Source organism: Chiroxiphia lanceolata, chromosome 8 (assembly GCF_009829145.1).
Source record: "Chiroxiphia lanceolata isolate bChiLan1 chromosome 8, bChiLan1.pri, whole genome shotgun sequence".
Lineage (NCBI taxonomy): Eukaryota > Metazoa > Chordata > Aves > Passeriformes > Pipridae > Chiroxiphia > Chiroxiphia lanceolata.
Window position 1 is genome coordinate 416,790 of NC_045644.1, and position 21,854 is coordinate 438,643.

Consider the following 21,854-nt stretch of genomic DNA (forward strand, 5'->3'; position numbering starts at 1 on the left):
CTCAGTGTCTGAGATCTTTGGCAACTTTTTTCTTAATAAAAACAGTCCTTAATGAATTCAACAATATCCCTTTTTTCTCCCTAAAGCACATTCCTTCTGGACTGTTTCAAATGACTGTCTACTATCATTCCATCAACATTTACTCTGTTTGAAAGGGGAACTCATATGTTTCAACTTCAAGGATAGAAATTTAATTTGCCTTTTTGATTCCCAAGAACAGAAAGACAGACACTGTAGAAAGCCTCCATAGGAAAGTTTATATTTGGTTTCAATTTAGTGAGTTCAGGTAGACAGCCCTCTCTGTCCCTCTACATTTACTCTGGGGCTGTTCAGCGGTGGATGTTTGAACTGTCTGGAGCTGATCCTGCTCTTTGGAGGATGCGTTCATTTACTTAGTTTTGTACAGTGGCTTTTCCACAGATAAAGTGGATTCCTTAATGTCAGTACATGGCTCTCCCCTTGGCTGCATGGCTTTCACTCCTTTCCTATCATCTTAAAAGCACCATATCTTATTTTTTTGCTAATTGTTGTTCAGTTTTTTCATAAATAAATATGTTATGCTCCCCAGCAGTTTGCTTAAGAACAGCATTGAGTCTGAAAAAGCAGATTTACATTAACTTTCTAAGCTTTGTCACTAATTTTCTGCATTTCCCACAGTCACCTAATCTTTTTTCCCAAACTTCTATTGTGAATACCCAGTAATGTACGTCAGAATAACAAGACCAATATGAGCTTAATTGCAGTTCCCCGATTCAAGGCTTTTCTAGAATGCAAAGAAGTAAATAGTTGCCTACAGAAACAACTGTGGTAGGGTTTTGGGGTGGGTTTTTGTTTGTTTGCTTGTTTTAATGTCAATCCCATCTACACCAAAAACTCTGTTGCATAATTACATTTTAAAAAATTTAAATAATAGACTCTTAAATGTTAAGAAACAAAGAAAAAGGATGTCTCTGAAAGAAGACAGAAATTAAAAAAAAAAGAATTGCTCTTCTGTTTAATCCTTTATTTATATACAATATAGTTTTAAGCTAGCAATTCACAAATGTTGCATGTGTTGTATGGAAACAACATGAAGAATTACTACAATTTCAAACAATACTAGTTGAATATTTTAACTGTCAAAACCACAAATGACATGAATTTGCTGTGGCAGCACGCAAACCTACAACAAAAACAACATCCAAAAATCACAAGAATATAGCTCTGCATAGTTATCAAACAAAGAGGAAACCATAATTTCTGAGCTTTGCTCAGAGTCCAAGTACTCAAATCTCAGTTTTCCTACGATGGTTCCTTTGTAAGTCTTGCTGTAAGTGATTAAGCTTGAAAAAATATTTCCAAATCCTTGTGTTTGAATTGAGAAGAAACTACCATAATGAAGATCAGAAAGTAAACTCTCACTTAAGGAACGCTGACAAACATGAAAATTACTAAGGGCTGAAAAGCAAATTATAACCATTTTCCCCCCTAATTTTTGTTAGTCCACTGAAGTAGAAAGCTGTTTAGAGAGAGAACTTCAGGAAAGAAATGGATGCTTAGGTACCACAGTGAAGGGAAAAAACCCCAAAATAAAACCCCAGGACCCTCTTCATACTCTGCTGTTCTGGCCATTTAATTACACTCCTTTAGGGATTAATCTATTATGATGATATATAGTTTTGTCTGAAATCTCACATTCTGGCTCTCAATGCCCAGAACTGGAGCTCATTAGTAAGACAGCATGTTTAGAGTGTTGGCCCATCAGGACAGACAGCCTGTTGGTTTGGCATCACTGCAGAAGAGACGTTGCTCCAAGTTTGGTTGCAACATGAGAGAACTCTTGCCCAAAAGTCTTTGAGCAGAGCAGAAAAACATCCAACTACTGAAGGACCCTGGCCACTGTGACACTGCCACAGGAGTTACCCCACACCACTCTGCTGCTCTCTTTTACAGCTGGGGATATTCTCCCCCACTCAAGAAGAGGCACAGAGTGGTAGGATTGCTTCAGAAAGTCACAAGCCTCAGAGAAGTGAAGGTCAGAAGGCAAACAAGAGCTGGTCCTGCAACACAAAGTATTCTGAACAAAGGGGGCAGTGGCTTCTAAGCACTGTTAGTACCTGCAGTCATGGCAAAATGCATGAGGAGCAGATATGGAGAAAGGGCAGCATTGGACAGTAAAAAGGAAAAAAATGTTCCCGCAAGCTCCTTCTTTGAGAGTTTGTCGGTACAGATTCTCATCCTCCTGAGCGTCCTTTGAATCCAAGGACTTCTTTGAGCACAACTCCACAGTGGATGATCTAACAGTGAAAATATTCCCTACTGCAAAGGACTGGAAACCCCCGAGGTGATCCCCAGCATTTCACTCTTCCCTCCTCCCCCAGGAAGAGACCACATGAAAGAACTGAGGGCCAGCTGGGACCAGAGCTCCGAAGGTATCTCAGAACATTTGGCTCCCATGCAGGGACACAGAGCACAGATTACAACAGGGATGACTCACTGATGGCAAGGAGACTTCCAATATTTCAGCAGTATCTGATGGAAAGCTGTTTTTTGGAAGGAGATGCCTTTGAACATAACGAGCAAAGTTCATCTCAACTTTTTATTAACTTTGGCACAGTCACAAGCTCTCTCACGAAGTAAACTGGTTTTATTTATCAACCCAAACCAGATGAATATTTTCCTTGATTTTTCTTTCTGGTAACTGCAAGTAATACCACAATATCTCAGGCTGGCTGCAAGGCAGGTAGAGGCTGTTTCAAGCTCTCAAACACTGTCCTCCTCAACAAGTACACTCACAAACTCAGGCACCTTCATAAACCCAGCACAGCTACTTTATGCCTTTCTGCCTCCCCCTCAAATTAAGACTTGATAATAAATGTGAAGAGCCAAAGACCTACTGGAAGGTTAGCAGAAAATTGTGGGTAATGAAAGGACATTTATTATCAAGGAAGTTCGCTGCAAGGGAGAAAAACTAACCAATTAGCTACACCGTATTAAAGCAAGCTTATTTTAATTTGACCTGATTAATAGCTCTGTTTTAGTAGTTCCTGAAAACCTTAGTAGTTATTTCAGTAAGGAGCAAGACAAAGCAGATATTACTACTTACTTGTCAGCAACAGGCACACATTCAAACTATTTTATACTGGACGAGTTAGAGCTAAACCGTGTCACAGAACTTAGAAAATGTACCATTTTTTAGAAAGTTAAGCAGCCTCCCGAAAATTGATTAAATACTTGTTGAGATTAATATGTAAAAAACCAGGAATGACTATCCAGGGAAAAAAAAAAAGGAAGCTCATTCATTATTTAAAAAAAAAACAAACCAACAACAAGAGAAGAGGACACAAAATGTCCATTCACTTTAAAATTAATAAAACATTTTGATGTGGAGCTGTGACTGCCCAACTTTTCCAGGACAAAGTCTATAAGCATCGATTTCCCAGGACAGGCTCTAGTTCATTTCTATGCATCAGAGTCTGAGCCACTGCAGAGCAAAACCCAGCGCTGCTCTCAGTTCAATACTGGACGTGTGCTCTGCAAACACAATGCAGCAGAAAATGAGGTTGTGTCTCACAGCCCTTCCTCACCCCAGCCTTGTCCTCCTGAAAGCCCAGCAGTCGAATGGCAGTGAAAACTAATTTTTCCAAACCTTTTTAAACATACTCAGACCAGACTCCACAGCTACACAGTGACTGTTCAGAAGTTTACAGCCTGTTAATACCATTGAAATGGCCAAATATTTACAGGAGTGTCAAAACATGATACAGTTTTCATCTTCAAATGCTTCACTAAATTATCAGTCTGAAATAATTGGCAAATACAATGGGATGATAAATTAACATCCCTTTTATAGGCAACAGATAAATGTGATGCCATCTCATTTACTATTTGCTTCCAAAACTGTAAATATGAAGTTAGATCGTTTTTGAATACAGAGGTAAGAATGTCACCAGTAATACTGTATTCTCATAACTGGAACATAAATTAACATTAGATACAGAACTCCCACTCAGTATTTCTAAGACATAATAAATAATGTCCATTAATGAATATGGAGATTGCAACATCTAGAAAAGTACATATAACAACCTCTTACTAAGAGTGTAACATCGTTCAGCTAAACTTACAAAACTGTTGGATGCACACAAAAATAGAAAGTCACAAAACTGAGCCACCGCAAGATAATTAGAGCATAAAACTTTTTCTTAAAAACCAAATTGGTTATTTTCAGGAACTAAAAAGGACTTTTTTTTCCAGCTTAATTTTACTGTGTAAATAGTATTCCATATTTGCTTAACTATCTGTAATCCTTAACATTGTAAATCTTTATTAGAATCTGGTAAGCATGTCACATTCTCTTGAATAAATGCTAAGAAAAGCTTGATCACCGGAGCACAAATAAGAAATGTTATTTTATTGACTTTACACCAACTAAAAGAACGATCTTTTTCCAAATACTTCTTATTCCCTATCAGGGCATGTAACACCCTGGATGTATCAAAAACTGAACTGAATCCATGTCAGTGCTGTACTATAGATAACAATCTGGGTTTTAATTTTTAATCCGAACTATCCGAGTTGCCAAAGTGCACTTTGGTATTCTTGCAAGGTATAGCCTAGTGTGTTTGGAGGAAAAAGAAGAGATAATGACTATGACTATGTCTGTAAAGTATTACATTGTCCCAGACAACCCTGCGTGCTGAGAGGAAAGGAAGGAATATTTCATGTCAAAAAACCCCAAAACATTAAAGTGCAAAATTGGGAAGCAGCTTCTTCTGTTCTGAAGACCCAGATATTTGTATTATTGAAAAAAGGTTTTTGGCATATATATTTAAAATATGGACTTTAACATTATTGCTTTTTTCAATCCTATTATTGAATGTAGCCATTATATATGAGCTGCACAGCAAAGTGATTGCTAGATTATTTGCACAGGCCAGAGGAGACAGTGAAAGGAAACAGGTATTGCCAAACTCATGATATGCTCCTTAGTAACACCAGACACAAAGGGGGGAAAAAAGGAATTTTTTAAAATGTTTTGAGAGTATTTCAATCTACGCTTTAGAAAAGGAGTAGATGTTTTCCTTTGCCTTGTGACATAGCCCTGAAGCCCAAAAATACAGTGTGAGAGTAGCACAAACCTTTGCCAAACTCTTCTCCAGCCCTCCTGTCCCAGGGGCAGAACAACCCCCACTGTGTTCTGCAGAAACAGTGGAGAAAACCACCTTGCCTGGGAAGTGTGTGGTGTAAACCTGCCTGAGGAACCAATGCTTACAGACACTTTCATTTCCCAGGCACACAGAAATGTGCCAATAACAGGCAGAGAAGCAAGTTCCCTGTGCATTCCAGAGCTGCCCCTGCTCCCGGGCAGTCAGGGAGGTCAGTGCTGGTTGTGCAGCACCAACTGTTCACTCTCAGGTGTGTGCAGGGTATTGGCACCCAGGGGCACTCACAGCTGCACCGAGATCAGGAACATTCCTGCTCACAAACTCCTTCCACAGGCTGGGATTCCCCAGCTCCTCCCGGGTCAGGCTGCACTCAGATATCCTGCAAATCCAGGCACAGACCTGCCAAGAACAAACCGGAGAAGTGGCTACCTTGGACATGTGCCTCATCTCCTCAACCCTGCATTTCCTTCAGCAGCTTCAGGAATGGCAAAACGTGCTGACAGAAGATTTACACAAGACCAAAAGCCATACTAATATTAACAGAATAACTAGATTATACAGCATGACAAACAGTGAAAAGGACATAAGCTCTGTAATCAAATTAACTGTACCTTGAAAACTGATTTTTTAAAATATTTATTTTCTCCCCACTAGAAACAGGCATTAATTACAAATTACTCATAAAGAAAAGGCTGAGGGTAATGTAATGCAAAAGATAATACACTGGCTACTTAAATCATCAGTAGACATCATGCCTAGAAGTAATACCATATTTTAAGAAACCAACGTATACTAGAAAACACATTTACAAACTTGGAAATTAGTTTACTGATTTGTGGAATACTTTTCTCGAATAATTAACAAAAGACTGCTTGAATAAAAATCTGACTTTTATTGTTTCCATAACTGAAACTAAATCTTAAGTCCAATGTTGTTACTATTCCAAAATTTGTATCAAGATTTCTACAATAACTAATATACTCTTTCTTTTTATGTGATGCTTCCTCCATACCAAAGAAATATACACCTTTAATATCAGATTCCACTGGAAACTTTAATGTATTTTTACCCCATTCCCAGGTTTACATTGATCCAGTTAATTTCAACAAACATGCTGTTTGCCCCCAGCATTTTTTTAATATCTTGACAAAACATATTAGATAAATATGTTGAATGAACATGTATTTGTTCTAGATATACTCAAATGGGGAGTGGAGGGAGGTGTGTAATTTTTTTCCAAAATTACTTAATTTATAAACACATTTAAATATATGAATAAAACATTAAACTTTCAATAAGAAATTAAAAGAAAAATATCTACTGATAAAAAAATTGTTGAACAATTGTTGAACTTGTTGCACAAGTCATTTTACAGTCACAACTGAGCAACTACCAAATAGACATTCTTCTGCCTGAAAGAAGAAATTTGATAATATCATTAAAAACTTAAAATGCAAAACCAAAATAAATTTGAAAAAGCTAATAACTGTACAACAGGCTTTCCCCATAAGTGGATACCACCAATAAAACCAAAATTTCATGGCAAACAGGACTGAGAGAATATAAAAATATGAAAGTTTTATCAGACTTCTGTTTCCACAGGTGTATTAGGGAATTTATTTAGGTGCATAACCACAGTTTCTTAGTCTGTTCTATGCCACTCTGATGGTTAAACCACCCCTCACCTCTACCCCACGCTCACTGAAGTGTTTGCAGGGGGGTTCTGGACCAGGCTGAGCCTTCAAATTTTAGAGTTTTAAGTAATTGCATTCTGCTTTCCTCCACTGCAGCTCTTGCTCTGCACCAAAGCCCCACGACTCTCGAGGGTTTCTCTGTACTCACAGCTGGGCTGAGCAGACCTTCACTTGCCCAATCTGTCATCCACTAAAAAAGTCAACCTTTTACAGTGCTCACCTCTCACACCAAAGCCTCTGAACTCCACATTGTCTTGAAAATCGTTTTCATCAACAAAGCAAAGGAATCAGCACACACTCAAAATCATCTTGAGACTGATCACTTACATAATTTTTCTAGTACAAATATTTGCAACATCAGAAAATAAGTTCCTCGGCTTGTTTCTTTTAATTCAATATTGCCAGTGTTGCAATTCCCCCATTTTTAACACATCTTTTCATTCTGTATCTTCCCAGCTGGAATTGTGTGCAGGCTGGAGCACACACAACCCACTGAAACACAATTAGTACCTGGCAGATCAGGCACTGGTGCCACTGCAGCCATTCCCACTGTGCACAGCTTTTTGGGACTGGTACACCTTTGTGTCTGAGTGTCACTGGGTGGATACTAAAATCATTAGCTAGTGGGCTCTTCATGTTTCCATGGAAGGAATTTTATAAAATTACCCATTTCTAACGCTAAGGATTCACTCAGGTGTTCATCTCCCATCACAAGGATCTCTGCCAGCTTTGTGTGACAGCCCTGGAATGCTCCAGGGAGCTCTGGCCGCTGCTGGCAGAGGAGTTACAGCCATTTCCAAAGGAACTGTTTGAGCTCAAACATTAGAAAATAAAGCACTGAGAGAAAAGTTAGGAACTAACTAACAGCACTGGACCTTTTAAAGACATTTTTTAAGTCATAAAAAAGCCTCAGCTCCAGAAGAAGATTTTTTTTTTTTTAAATTGTGGTTACTCTTCTCCCACTCAGCAGATGATGCACATGACCTACACACTTTCCCATTTCTTCTCCCCTTCACTAAAAGCAATAAAACCCAAAGGCAACCAACCAACGACCCCCCCAAACACACACATGGAACACCTTTGCCTTCAAAAGATTCCCTACATTTACTGGCATCTGGAAATGGCCAGTAAGTAATTGGTTCTTACTCTCTCTGGTGACTAAATGTCAAAATGTATGTGCTGACTTTAAACCTGGTCTGTGTTCTGATGGCAAATTAGTCAGCACAGAATGAGTGAGCCCACTCTGAGTTTGATGTTGGAGCAGCACTAAATCTTAGTACAGGCAAGTTTGTGCAGCCCAATTATTTCAGGTATATTAATATTAAAGTGCAGTGCTGCAGCGTGGACCTGCCTTCAGTTGCTTTGAGAGTGTCTCAGATTTTTACTATTCTCCACTGGTTTTAATCTTGTCTTATCCATTTAAAGTATCTTTAGCACAACACAGGATTTTCTCCAAGCTATACCGGCAGCAGTGTTTAAGAGACAGAATTCCCCATTAATGGGTACATCATATTTCAGCCACTTCAATTAATTAAAATTTAAAAATTAATTAAAAATTAATTGAAAAAATAAGTGTGGCACACACTATTTCAAAATCAAACAGCATTATTTATGAAAAAGTCCGTACAGCAAATGTGTCACAGAAAGACACATCAGGCTTGATGGACTCTAGCTCTGCTTTCCTACAAAGGTCTGGAATAGTCACCAGCTTTTTGTGGAACATTAGGAAAAACAGACTTTTAATGACCCTAAAACAGTGAAAAAACAGAAGTGGCACGTTGGACCTTTTGCTGCTAATCTTTCCAGCTACATGAACTGTGGTCTGTGCACAGGGAGACACAGCTATCTCAGACAAATGCTGCATTTTTCATGTTTGCTTTGTTTCACTTTTAGGAAGAAGTACATTTATGGATAAATATCTTGATGTTTTCTTATTAGTCATCTTCTAAAGCAAGCTAGTGGGCCTCATTATTTTCTATTCTACATGATATCTTGTAAAAACAAAAAATACAATTTAAAAAATATGACGGCAATTTCATTCTGACGTGAGTTACATATTGGACCAAGATCCTATTTAAAGTAGTAATTCACTAAGGCCACAATACTGCAAATGTTATGCACATGTCTAACTTCACCATCATGAGCTATTTGTCTGAAAATAAATGTGACAATTCATCGTAGGGAAATTAAACATCTGCATGTCTGCCTGATGAGCACTGAGAACGTTTGACATCAGCAAAATCCGGCAGAGGTTCCTTACTGACCAGAATAAGGAGCTCTCCCTTATTTTGCCCAGTACTCTTTGACTGAGCCATCACTAAAAATAGTACCTTCCACCTGAATGGTGAACCAGGTTAAAAGACATGCAAAAAGCAAACTGTTTAGCAATTACCATGAATTGCTGAGACATTCTTAGAGTAATTACAGGAGGTGAATGGAGGAGTTAAAGACAAACAAGGCAGCAGAAAACCTGCATTTAACTTTGAAGTGTCAAAAGCAGGGAAAATGCAGGCCTTCAGTTTTCCTCGGAGCTCTTCTTTGCAGAGCAATTTAGTACAAACACCAATGTAGTTCTTCTTTAAGTGCTCTTACTCACTGACATCCTTTTAGCCTTTATTAAACCCAACTGCGATGATTTCCTTTGGCCCTGAAAAAATGGAAAAGATTGATTTTTTTTTTCCCCTAATCTTATATCACCATTTATGCCTTTGATAGGAAAAAGGCTTCCTCCAATATTGCTTAAGCATGACTCAGTCATCATAGAGTTTGTGCAAAAATCAGTTATTCTAATGGCAAATACTGAAATAAGGTTAGTGATATTAAGTTCATGAGTAATACCATGTGTGACATCAAACCAATAAATAAATGCACCTAGTTCATGATTTTCTCTGTATAAATTTGTTATGAATCACTGCACTGCAACATAGAGATAAAAGAAATCAATGAGAACCTATGAGTTTGTGCACATGAGAGAGAGGCCAATGCAGGGTTTTGTTCATCTCTGAGATGGAAGCAAAAAAACTAAAAAACATTCAAGTGTATACATTAAAAGCAAACCCTCTAAAACAGTTAGTAATTACTTACATGTATCTTGGAAGTACCTAATCAACAGTGATAAAACAGCTACTATCAATCTTCAAGCAATAAACTCAAAGTACTGGACTATCAGGTTCTTTATAATGGAAATAATATACACGGTGAAGAGTTTTCTGCACACAGAGAAACTGCCTGGCAATTTGGACTATCAGACCCAGCAGCATTAACCACCTGAATACTGACATGGATATTGCCACCAAAACTAAAAATATGAAAAGTTATTCTCCGCTGTAGTTACAGTAATATGCATCACAGATGCTAGTCTCCATGGAAATAAGATATAAAACATAATTTATATGCATTAGAAAGAAGTAACAGATCTCGTTAACGGGCTTAAAAGTCACATTTTCAAGGGCTTAGAAGTTACATTTCTGATGGAAAAGTGCTGGTGGAAAGAACAAGTGCACTACTTAGAGGTTGATTTTATTCTGGAGCAGAAGTGTTTTCTTCAGAACAAGGGCAATGCTAATTGCAGAGCTACACCTGAAGCACGATGCACAGCAGGAGCTGCACAAACACTCCTGGGGGAAACATCCCTCTCTTTAAATTCAGAAAGACGGCAATAAACTTAGGGAACAAAGAAACCAGGAAGAATTTATTCAACGCGTTGGGTCTTCCTCGCACAGAGTTTCCGAGGAAAAAGACACCTTTGGTTTAAATTCCATACATTTTATAGCTTCACAAAATCCCACCCCTTTCAGATAAGTTTTAATGTATTCATTTTTACCTAAAAAGGTGTCTTTTCTCTGAAAAGGGGCTTTCTCTTTATCCCAATTGGCTGGAAGTCATCCCCTGCAAAGGTGATGGATCTTCCTTTGTTCTTAGCCCAAAGAGAAGAACAACCTCGTGCACAAAATGGCCCTAAAAGATTGAATTTTTAAGAATTTTCTCATTTCCCTTATCCTGCAGAAAGAGACCCTGATACCCAAGTTCAGGTCTTGGAACTTGCATATCTTACAACTTCACGAGACGCCTACTTAGATAAAAAACCGTATTTTTATTTCTCATACTCCCTGCCTGGGATTCTTCAGCAACCCCCTGGATGTGGGATGGGAGCAGAATCCCTGCTGCAGCCCTGCTCGGTGCTAGCAGAGGCAGGGCCAGGGAGCAGCAGCAATGCCAGGGAAGGCCAAGGCACAAAGCCTGCTCCTCCTGCTGCCCCAGCCCTGCAGCCCCTGGCACTGCCCTCAGCTCCAACAGCATCATCAGGCTGTGCTTCCTACCAACACTGAGGAGATCACGCAGGGACTCCACTTATTAGAGATGCAACATCATCAAAACAGTTACTTACACAGCACTGTGCAAAAAATACATACAAACCACACTCTTACAAACCATTACCCTTGCAGGTAACACAGATTACACTCTTATTAATAACAAAGCAACAGGGACTTCAGATGTACCTAGAACCAATGGAATTATACAACTGGAAATATCACAGAACTTAAGTGAACAGTTTGTTATTTCTGCACTGCACAAACACACTCTCTTCCTGGCAACTGGCACATTTCTCATCAATATTAATGGCTGGATGGCTATTAAAGAGAAGCACAAGCCTGAATAATACCCTGCGTGACCCAACGAGTGCTCGGAGTCCCACGTTCCCACTGAACTAGCTAAACCCAAAGGAACTAAAGCAGATGGGGTGAAATGATTCATGATCATAACAGCTCTTCAGAGATTAAATAGAAGATCCATCTGTATCAAAATGAAGTTCCTGTGGCATACAACCCCCACCCCACCCTCTGCCCGAGAAAACCAGACCACCACTTTTCTTCTGAAATTCTAAATTGCCAAGGCCAGAAGAGACGAGGATTTATATCCAGCTTATTCCAAATAATTGCTGCAAGAAGGCCAGGGGTTTGTATGTAATAATCTTTCTGTACCTAGAAAAGCAGCCAAACCACACTGAGTTGTTTTCAATTAAATTCTGGACAAAACACTGCAATATAAACACACAAACTATATAACCAGTAAAGATTTCCATGACCATACATCTATTTCTGGTTATTTTGTTGAACACATCACATCAAATCAATTTATTTATGGTTATAGGGCACAAGTTGCTGGCAGGCAGTGAAACAGCAGCTCAATGTCACATCTAATTAGCAGCACCAAGACAACAGCACACCTAGAAACCAGATTCTCATCCTGTTACTGCTCATCACTCACAAAAATTGCCACAACTATTAAACTGAAAAATATCTTTACATCAACTAAGTCAAATACTGACAATTCACTCCGTAAAAGAACTCAATACCCAGCTCTATCTCCTTTGCACTTGAAAAATACTCCAGATTCCCCCCCCCAAACACACATAAAGATCAATTCCCAATATATGTGAAGAAGGATTCAGAAATTGAATATCGGCTGTAAACTGGAATCAACACATGTTACACAACTTTGCAACCTGCTTCTACAAATGCTTCAGGAAAACCCAAACATCCAAATTTTTCACAGAAGGGATCTTCGTGTTGCAGTTTTCTCTCCATGTAATCCATGGCACTGTAACTGCCTAGTAAAAAGCAGGATTTGCTTTCCCTACAGTTAGATATCTGAATGACAAGGAAACAGAATTTGTGTAACTATGAGTTCTCCAGAAACCAATTTTAGAGCCCAAACCACTAACAGTAAAGCATATAAAAGAGTTAAAAGAAAAATATTCTTCCATAAACAGCTTATTACTAGTAAAAAACAAGAGGAGCAGAACACTACCCATAATGGAAGCAAAAGTTCCCTCCTTTTGACTTTTTTTTAAGCATCTTCTGGCTCAGGGAAGTAATATATACCATTTCCTCATCTCCCTATTGTAAACTAAGTGAAAGAATGAATAGGAAATTATGTCAAGCTTAAAAACTTCTTTTCCTTCAGCACTCACTATAACTTCATACACTCTGGTCTTATGCTCTATTATTTTTAAATTAGCAACAGATCTTACTCATAGTTGGTGAAATATATATGAAAAATACCCAGCAGATTTTATAATGCAACGTCTGTATTTCCCTTTCCCCCTTCTCTTCTCTGCCACCAGAAACTCAGCTTGCTTGGGACTGTGACCAATTACCTTCCCCAAAGAATTTGAAACTCACTCCTTCAAACTGAACAAAGAATTTGTCAATGCCATACAACGCCTGAGAAATAAACAGAACTTAAAAAAAAATACTGAACAAGGTGAGTATGAATAATTCAGTTTACTTAATAATTTCAATGACCTCTAAAAAAAATTAAAAAAAAAAATCGTATCCAAGAAGTTGATGAAAACGTGAAATAATTTGAACATTTGGTTCAGACCACGGGACTGTATTTTCTTAACCATCGCCATAAGGGCATTGGCAAAGCAGCCCAAATGAAGGCACAGTTCATAAGTGGCACATTCAGTATTAAGTATTCAAAAGTCCCAGGTTTCTCTTTTAAATTGATACTTTTAAAATATTTTGTTTGAACATCTACAGGTTTAAGAGATTAGACCTCTGTAGAAAAAACAAATGTGCAATGTGATGAACGATGAAATACCTTACACTAAAACAAAAAGTAAAAGCAGCCAAATTTCTAATAGCAAAGCTTCAGGATACAAAATTACAAATTTAACCATCAGCTTGCTCCCAGTTTGTTATACAGTCACTTACCTCCCTCCATAGTTCAAACTGTTTAATAACATCTGCAACACACTGAACAGCCTAAAGAGAAAGAGCACCTGAGAAATTACATTCAGTCAGAGACTGGGGGGGAAAAAGAGGTAAATACACGGCACATGTAGAGGAGGTTGGAGATGGAAAAAAAATCCGATCTGGAGAACTGCAGTTTGCAAGTCCATGGGTGCAGTACTATGGCAAAAGACTCCTAATCTTCCCATTCCCAGCAGCAAGTAATCCACGGATCAAACTCACATTTTCAATTCCTTACTTGTGTACAATGTTACACTTGGGTAGAGACTGCCACGCACATATTAGGACTCATTAAGAAGGTGGTGTGAAGAATTGTAATTTTTTTTGCATGAAAAAGAAAATAAAACAATTTGGGAGCTAAAAAAGCAAAGCTATCGGTGCTTTACTTTTTTTACTTTAGGAGCCTGTTAGCCTGCAATGCCAGAAGAAAATCATAATGAAAAAACATGTGTGTTCATCAAGCACAGCTTGCCCTTCTTGATGAACTCCTGAAGCCCACAAGAACAGCCTCTGACTTACACACTGTCACACCATTTGACCAAGAGCATCACAAAACAATTAATCCTCAGGTAATTCTACACTGTCAAGTCAGACAAACACCAGCAAAAGCATTCTTGATTTTTTTGCCACTTTCATACAAGGACACATTTCCAAGTTGAACAGTACTTTGCATACAAAGCAGTCCAAGGTTAAAACCAGCAAGGATCGTAATTTGAATATAGTGGTCAATCCACTAATTTATTGCTTATAATTATTGAAAGAGCTATGGCTTTATTCCACAGTGAGTAAATGTGCTTGCTTCCATGGAGAACATGTCAGTTTTTGGGAAGCTGAAGAGCTGCAGTCACAGGGACAAACACGGCCCTGATGGGGACAAGGGCCAAGAGCCGCCTGTGCCGGGAGGTGAGTGCAGAGGGACAGGGCTGCTCCCACAGCAGCACCCTCGGAATTCCCTGGCAGCAGGACCCTCTGGCAGACAGGCTGCCCTGATGGGAGGGTGTTCCCCAGAGCCAACTCACCCCCACAGAAAAGCACAGCTCTTTAGCTGGGCTCTGCATTTCTCTGCAAAGCTCTAATGAGGACGCAGGGCTAACGAGCCAGCCAGGACCAGAGCCAAGCCAGAGCACCTTCTTGCTTCAAGTCTCTGCCTAGCTAAATACACTTTTTTAACAGAAGTTCAAACTCACAGATCTTACAAATAACTGTAAATCCATTACAAATTCTTCCAAAAAAAGGCATTACACTATATAATATTATACAGGTATACAGTATACAGACACTCATAGGGATATAAAAGGGAGACATATCTAAATTAATAAAGATGAGGCCTTTTGAATGAGCAATGAGGCACTTTGAAATAGGTATCAAACTTATGCCTCCAGATATCAGTGATGCTCACTCAGTTGACATAATTACCTCAATGCAGCATGGCTACATATGATTTCCTGTAATTGTTAAATAACAAAAAATTTCAATACTAACAATAACCAATTAAAAATTAATCCTTACATTAGATAAGACCCCTAGCCAACAGTCCCATTTACAGTATTCAAGATAAACTGCAGCAACACTCAAAAGGAATTAAAGCTACGCTGGGGAAGGGGTGAAGTTACAGACACTCAGAAAAGCTTGTCTGCATGTACAGTGCACTCATGCAAACCTTGCAGATCAGCCATACTCTCTTACAGAAGGCATTGCTTCAAAATGTCTCTGGCCAACTGAGAGTCACCAGCTCCCTGTTCATTCAGCATTCTCAACTGCTATTCTTTCCTTAAAAAATGATACAGAGAAGTGTATACTTACAGATGGATAAAAAGATGACTATATCCTTCAAGTTCATGATCCATTTGCAAAATCTTCTCTCTTCAGTAATGCGAAGTTAACCATTGCTCTCCTATTTTGGGTTTATGCTGTTGTCTCAATAGAAATTCCACTTAAAAAAAAATAACCAATCTTTTCTATTGACAACAGAAATTTATACTCCTGCACTTGCATTTGTCAATACTCAACACCTGAAGCTTACCCAGTAATCTGCAGGACTTGGATGCCAGTCCTCAGAAAAGCACAGAGCAGGGAGAAAACCAAACCAATCCGCCTTTCAAAAGGATGAAGGAGAATTCCTTTCAGAAGCTGGTAGGTAAAGTTACTCCCCAATAAAATGCAAAAATAAAAAAAAAAAGAGGAAAGACTGCCAAGTTTCAATATCAAAGATTTCTCTCCTGATACAGACAGCAGAACAGTAAGAGAAAGCAATTCACTGCACCTCCTCCTGCTCTGCCACTGCTCTGCTGAAAGGAGGCCCAGGACACAGTCAGGACCCAGAGCATCTCTGCCTGCTCTGTTCTTCCTGCAGCCACAGCAGATTCCTTGAGCCTTTTCAGTTGTAGCTATAAAATATGTATTTCAGCATTTGAAGAGTTATACGGTGGGTTGGGGGTTTGGCAAATTCAAAAAAGATCTCTTTGCTCCACTAAATTATTTTTTGAACGTGCAGAAAAGGGTGTATTCTGTCCAGGACACACTTCCACTGCCTTTATAGGTTACTACTTCCAGCTGTCAAAACAAATTCAGAAATAAAACTAATCCCTGTTAAAAGTAAATTTTGTCTTCTTAGCTACAATCAGGCTCTTTGCTTCTGGTAAACCTCCTTTACTTTAATTCCAATTATTAGATATAAGAGAATATCGCTTTAATGACCTTTCATAAAACTTCTTCCTCTTAGCAGCTATTTTTAAAGCCCAGGAATTAACTACAGTTCTTGGTTACCTCAATCATACGTGACTAAGACTGTGGTTCCTAATGCACTTCTCCACATCAGCTGGCAAGAAGCTGAATGCCTTTGCTCACAACGGCAGCCAGAAGTTTGTTCCTAGTTACTATGACCATATTTTTAGAATATATGTTATTTCAGATTCTCTTCCAATAGCTAAAGCTTCAAGAACTGTAGTGGAAATAGAAACATTTATCATGCTTGGCAAAAATTTTGTTTAAAAAAATGAATTCTTTGCTCAAATATTATTTGCAAGGAATAAAAATCCATCCTAAGTGTTCCCATGTCTTGGCTACACACTCATTTTAGCCAAAATGAAGAAGTTTAATAAATGAAACAAAAATACTAGATATGACATATTTACTACTTTGTGTCTCCAGCAGGTCTGTACCTCAGACTACATTCAGGTGTAGTCTTGATGCAATTTCATTACAGTTTTTAGGCTAAAGCTGCCTCCAGCCTGGACTGCCTGTAACACTAGGAAACTTTACTCCATCTGAAACCATCCTTATAGAAATAGTCCTAGACTGGATCAGGTTTTTTGTGAATTATTTTTATTTAACTAGTCAAAATCAGTTCAGATAGCTCTGCTGCACTCCCTCCCTGTGTAACAGTATAGTCTGTCATGCACTATTTAGTGAAAGCAAAAATAAAATTTGAAGAAAAAAGCCTTTTTTACCAACAAACACTGCCTGGCTGTACTGAGGAAGAGGGTCTGAGCCTGCTTAGCCCTGCACTGGGTGGAGCTGAGATCAGATTACTTCCAGAGGTCCCTTCCACTCTAAATTACTCCAACTTTAATCTAGTGACCAATCAGATACCTTGTCCAGATATAATTTGTGTTATATATATTTATAAAGAAATACTTGAAATCAAGCCAATTTCTCTGCTGCAGCCAGCTGTTCAACGGGTTTGATAGTGCAACCCTATAACCTACAGATAACATACATCAGTCAGGCACTTTAAAGATTCCACACTAGCCAAATATTTACAGCTCCATGACCTTTGCTGGCAGTACTGTTCTTGTCACACATCCTCTGGTCTCTGTCTCTGCAGCTGAACTGAGGCAGCTCTTTCTCACTGCCCCTGGTGTCCTGCACAGAGCCAAGTCACTGTTTGCTCTTCCTCACTACTGTGCATCAGCCTCACTGCACATCTAAACCCACTGCCCTGACACCCCAGAGGAAGCAAAGTTTAACCCAGGCTTCAACAGCACCTCAGTTACTCCTTTTCTATGCCCCATGAACAGAAAAAAATACACTTAATGATGTTTGCAGCTAGGCCCCTGTGCCATGTGCAAGGCAGTGACTGAGTACATTCTACAGTTTTTTAGCTCATTGGAGAGCCAGCAGAGGTGGGAGCAGCAAGGCAGCCAACACCAAGATTTAACAGGTGCTCACAGTACATGCCTACACTGGCTCTTTAGCTCAGACCAGGCATGGGCTCTCCAGGCAGAGCTGCCCATGGTTCCCACCCCCCCGTGCTGGGATTTGCATTGGGAAGTGCTCCTGGAATACATGAAGAGCACTCCCTGCAGAGGAAGCTACACACCACAACGTGCTCCTAATGCTAACCTGTGAGCATTCCAGGGCAGCCCAGGAGCAGATCCCAGTGGAAGTGCTGTCCTCAGCTCCCAGGCTGTACTGCTCACTAACAGGGGCAGCCTAAGCACCCTACTGTCCTCACTGTTTGGGAAATGCACATTCCTTTTCAAACTCTCTTTCATTTATTCATATACACATGTCCATAGACAGGACGACTTGATCTATAGTCTATACATAGGTCTTGGACCCAAAAACTGAGTAAATGCATGTTATCCATGAATATGTACAACATCTATCAACACTTTTGCCACACTGGTGTTTTTCATATTCCCCAAGAACAGGCTGTACAGCTCAAACAGATTTTGACCCAACATATCACAGAAATACCAGGGGACTGAACAGCAAATGGTAACTCAGGCAGGTTCCTTGTTACACACTTCACTAGTTCAACAAAACCATGTTGTGTCCCTGCTTATCATAAATGTGATCTGATTTGAGACCAGTGTGGAAATCACTGGTTTGAAAGGGGGAGAGATTACAGTGGAGATGAACCACATGTTTGTTTGCATTAGGAAGCTATGAGCACTGTAATCCTGTGCCCACTTCACATGTTCACACTGTTATGTAAAGTGATTGTTTTTAGTTTACAAGCTACTGCACACCCTATTCCTAATATATTCCCACAGATGTGTGATTTAACTATTGAGGAACCTAGAAACTGATTCCTGCCATTTCTCTTATAACCATCAACTTTGTTATTTCTTGACTCTCTCACATCTCATTGGAGCTGTAAATGCTGACGGACTCCAGGTAAGTCAAGTCCAATTTCTCAAGGGTCGTTTACTGTATTTACAAGTATCTACATTTTTTAATGCATGGTCAACTTCTTATCCATCAAACTTCTATTAACATTTAACTGAAGTAGAAGAACTGATGTTTTTCATTTTTTATATATTTTCATGTATATTACGTGTACATATTTATATATATGTCTGTACAACTTACATAAAGTGCATATGCATATTTATATATATTTTTTACACGTGAAACACTTTTTCACTGTTTTTATAATTAAAAAATCCCAACAAATGAAACACAAAAAACATTTCTCCATATTTGCCTCAGATTCCTAAGGGCTTATGTTTTTTTTCTTTCCTTCAGTCAGGGAAAATCTATAGTTTCAATTAACATCAAATGGATCTGAGAGTGCACAGACATCATATTTGTTCCAAACTAAGCACCTTGAAATGGAAAGAGATGACATAAGCATAGATCTGTATATGCTGACTTCTGGTTAAAATATCTGTGAAGGAGTCATAGTTGAAAGGTTCCACTTGACTCCCCAGGCTGATGGAGGCAGCCTTTGCCCAGGCTGCATTAGGGCAATGCTCCACTCTGATGATGCTTTAGCACTGATGAGCTGGGATGTGCAGGAGGCTTTGCAGAGCACCCTCTGCTGTGTCTCACCCCAGGCACCAGTGACCTCTGAGTCACTCCATTCGTGTGCCAGGAACTGGCAATTCCACTTTGGATCCCCAAGGCTTTTCCAGGGCAGTTGCTGTGCTGCCCACTCCCATTACTCTCCTATTCCTCCCTGCTGTCATTACAGGGCTTTGGGAGAGCACACACTGCCCTTGCCTCACAACATTTTTGCTTATATATATTTTTAAATTATGGAGAGTATTTTTAAAATGCTTGGTCACCATTAAGAAAGAGCAAGAAGAATCACTTATCCTGCACTAATAATTATCTTAATATTCACTTTTGACTAAGAGGTAAGATTTCACTCCTCCTGTTCTACAGACACAGAAGAGCCACAGTATTGTAACTAGGGAAAATTACAATGACAACACATAAACACACCAAACACTGTTCTCATGGACTCTGTGTGCCTCCAGCTGCTGAGCTCCACTCTACTAGACCTAGAAGAGACATGTAACACTGAGAAAAGCATCTGATTTCTGGTTCAGCCTGTGATTGAAGAGGGAGAAAGGAAGAAAAAAATGAACAGTCATTTTGAGATAATGTTCAGTTAAATAATTACACTCTAGGAAGGCAAGATGTGACACATGTAACAACACTGCATTACCTTGAGCCCAAGAATCTGAACTACTTAACTCATTTGACTTCATAAAAATAGGCACAATACCTAAGAATGTACTCAGAATAAGGAATTCCTCCCACAAAATTAGAGGCTTTCTTTGTAGTCATGAAGTAATTTTTCTGCCTGTATTTTGACACTAGAACAAAATTTAAGGCCACCAGATACCAGCCATTTTGCATGAAAATTCATTTCCATCCCACTGAAGGGCATCAAATATCTCCATTAAAGAACAGTAGGTTTATTTGTTAAATGATTACTATAAATAATTATTTTATAGTTATATATTAAGGATATTTCTAAAAATCTCCATTCCAAATGTCTTCCTGGTATTCAACCTGATGCTGTTTTTGTTTAAGCTAATGTAATTGTTAATTTAGCTGGTGCAAATATAAGAACAAGAATCAGAACCAAGCAGCTGAGATTTCGTTTACTAATGGGAATGTTCATATAGTACTAAAATATATATTAATATATACACTTAATGGTCAAGAAGATTTGAACAATCTTGTATAAAAACTCACTAGAACAGAAGGGTAACTGATGAATCGCAGACAGTTATCCATAATTTGTAGCCACTTAGCAGAAGCTAAGTGACTCTGCCAAGTCTCCAAACTTAATCTGCTACCTTAGGTTAAAAGAAACCCACAAAACACAACAAAATTAGGGCAAAATCCTACTAAAAATAAGTAAACTTCTCCTGGGCAGCCTGTAGCATCAATAAACAGTGCAGAGAACAAAGATAAAACTCAGTAGCAGCATTTGACATCCTTGGGGAGAACATGGGAAGGCATCAGACAACCCATAAAGAGTAAACCCCAAATTAAATGCAAGATCTAACTACAGGCTCTTGATAGACTTTCAGTAAAAAGTTACTTAGTAGCCTTAATTAATCAGATTTTGAACACTGCAAACAACTAAAGTGGCATTCAGAAGCAGAGTCTTCCCAGCAGCTCTTACTGCACTTCCAAGTCTATGAACAGGTAAAATGGTTAGACTGGGAAGCAAAGACAGTATCAGATTCCTGAAGGCACAGTGGGGCAGAAGTTAAACATCAGCTGTTCTGTGACAACCACAAGCACTTGCCCATCCTTTGACAATCTGCAGAAACTACAATGTCATCTTCTCTTCCTTTACTGCCAGGTGAACTTCCAGAGGATGAACTGCTCGGGGAAGTAACACATAGGTGAGTGACCACTGAGCAACCTGCAGCCAGAAAAAACACCTCTATGACTGGCATTAGTCAAACTCCACGTCTCACACACATTTGGGAAGTTAACTGGGTTTAGGGGAGCCTGTGAGTACCATGTGCCAATACCCTGCTATTTCTCCACAAGTATTTTTAATTACAGCCACAGGCCCCTTTTCCAAGACCTTCAACCCACCTCCTGGCTTTCTGTCTCTGTGCTGTTACAACCTGGAAAACACACTTCTGTTCAGTAATTACACACTCAAACACAGACTCCCTTGTTCTTCATTATTTTGGGAGACACAACCATTCACCAATGGAAGGAAAGCAGTTTTCAATGTGCCCAGCGTGGTGAGGTGCTGATTCGGTAGGGAAACATTGCAACATCACTAAAACCCAGACAGATGGGCAAATTAGGTCCAATCTAGCTACCACCTCTTTAGTAAGAATAGATCCCAATCTCTCAATCTGAAAAGAAAAACCCTAGTATGTTAGGAAGAGGTTCACCAGTGTAAGATTATTGGAGAAGATATATTTGAAAAGTAAACTGGAAGGCTGAAGAGGAAAACAAACTACAAACCAATGAGAATAAAACCAGCTTATTATTAAAGGCAGCTGTGGATATCTGTGTTTAAATAAGTCCTTCCC

General features: G+C 39.1%; 1 protein-coding gene across 1 annotated transcript in view; it reads right to left on the reverse strand.

The window, feature by feature from the left end:
- Nucleotides 1–21,854, reverse strand: part of PDZD8 (PDZ domain containing 8) — a 59,165-nt gene that overhangs the window by 6,463 nt on the left and 30,848 nt on the right. The window lies entirely within an intron of this gene.